This window comes from Balaenoptera musculus, chromosome 9 (genome assembly GCF_009873245.2).
Source record: "Balaenoptera musculus isolate JJ_BM4_2016_0621 chromosome 9, mBalMus1.pri.v3, whole genome shotgun sequence".
Taxonomy (NCBI): domain Eukaryota; kingdom Metazoa; phylum Chordata; class Mammalia; order Artiodactyla; family Balaenopteridae; genus Balaenoptera; species Balaenoptera musculus.
In genome coordinates this window covers 2,972,809-2,974,865 of record NC_045793.1, presented here as the reverse complement: position 1 = coordinate 2,974,865, position 2,057 = coordinate 2,972,809, and the positions used below count along the sequence as shown (strand labels likewise).

Here is a 2,057-nt window from a genome sequence, read left to right as displayed (position 1 = left end):
ACTACTGTGGAAGCATATTTAATGCATACCCTTCAATGTTAGGGGTAAATAATTCAAACTATGCAGTCCAAATTTTAGGTTTGGGTTTTATATCAGATCTGCATATATATGACACTTGTGGTCAAATTTTAAGATTGGTAAAGTCAATTTCAAACAGCTTATATTTTGAGTACAGGTTTAACTATTACAAATATATGATGTTTAACTAGCACAGTAGTGGTCTTCAAAGATTTTCTCTTTGCCCCATGCTCATATGGCTGTAATCTGAGTCTGTTTGCTAATTTCCCTTTTTGTAGTTACTCTTCAAATTATAGTGCTATACACTGAGTTCTCAATGCATCTCACCCATGTCCTTTATCTCAGCTTTCTCATACTCTGCCATTCTTTTCTTTCTGGAAACAACCAGCATGATTCCAGCAGTAACTGCTATCGCCACAACCACAATGACAGCGATAATTCCAGCTTGTAGACCCTGCACTGACAATTCAGGTGGTTTTTCATCAACACAGTAAATTGAAGTTCAAAGAGGATCCAGATCCAGTAGTTCCCCATTTACTTTCAGACCCATCCTTTTGGACTAGAACAAGGATTTATCTTTAAATTCTTTTTCAAAACAATAAGCCACATCATCTATGTCCACATCATTCTGAATTTTCTGAGAATTCTGTACCAGATAAACAGTGATAACATCATTCTCATACAGAATATCTGTGATATATTTTAGATCCAGTTGATACCGACTTATGAGTACCTCCTTGAGTGCAGTGTACAAACTTTGATCCTCATAAGGTTTTTCTCTTGTGTTTTAGTTCACCAACGATCCAGTAGGTCCTCACTGGCTTGGAGCAGGATATTTCACTGTCCTTATCAGTTCTTCTCACCCCAGCAGTGTTCACACACCAGCACGTGGACGTGCCATTGCACTGCTTGGCTTTAGAGAGCCCCTCGTCGCGCTCGGGATCATAGAGCCCGTCATCATTCTGGATAGCGCCCTCTGGTTTCCCCCCTCTCCCAGGCTCTGAGAGAGTCATTTCTGCCTTCATCACCAAACATTTGGTAGCCAGTTTTGTGCAAATGACAGAATGTTGTGCAGCAACGGACGTACACTGGCACCGACCCCGTGGTCAGTTTGTAGTTTTCACACACGCACACCTTTCCTGGGCCGCAGCCACCGCGGCAGGCAGCAGTCCGAATGCAAAGACCCGGGGCGGGAGGGAGCCTTGCCGCGCGCATGAGGACAAGGGCGAGAGGGGCGCGAGGCGGGCTGGGGGCTCTCGTGAGGACGCGCGGACAGAGTAGGGCCCCAGGAGGCCATGGCTGGCCCCACGGCGCAAGGCCTGGGCCACGCAGGTCCGCATCAGGAGGATGGCGGCGAGGTGCCCTGGGGCCGGGCGGTTGGTGCGGGTGTGAGCTGGCCGGCAGATTGCGCTCTTCCGGCGCGCAGCTGCTCTGCCCGACCTCATTTTTAATTTCTTGAGGAATCTCCATACTGTTTTCCAGAGCAGTGGCACCATTTTCCATTCCCACCAACAGTGTCTAAGGGTTTCAACTTCTTCACATCCTTGCCAACACTTGTTGTCTTTTGCTTTTTTTGATAATAGGCATCCAGACAGGTGTGAGGTGCTATCTCCTTGTGGTTTTGATTTGCATTTCTCTGATGCCTAGTGACCTTTAGCACTTTTTCATATACCAATTGGCCTTTTTCATGTCTTCTTTACAGAAATGTCTACTCAAGTCCTTTCCCCTTTTTAAAATCAGGTTATTAGTTTTTTTGCTGTTGAGTTGCCGGAGTTCCTTACGCACTTTGGAAATTAACCCCTAACAGATATATGATTTGCAAACATTTTCCCCCATTCAGTGGGCTGCATCTTCACTCTGTGATTGTTTCCTCTGCCCTTGGTGGAGGATGGTCTTCAGCGTTTCCCTGGTTCTCTTCAAAGCATTGGCCCCGGCCGCCCCTTCCTGGCCCTTGTCCTGCGCTGCTCGCAGGCGTGGGGAGAAGTGAGCGAGCTGCCTCCCTCCTCACACAAGCTCATGAGTGCCTGATCACTGCCGTC

General features: G+C 47.2%; 1 pseudogene; it reads right to left on the bottom strand.

Annotated features, from left to right (window-relative positions):
* Positions 1 to 316: 316 nt before the first annotated feature.
* On the bottom strand, positions 317 to 1,463 carry LOC118901153 (annotated as a pseudogene).
* Between the last annotated feature and the right edge of the window lie 594 nt (positions 1,464 to 2,057).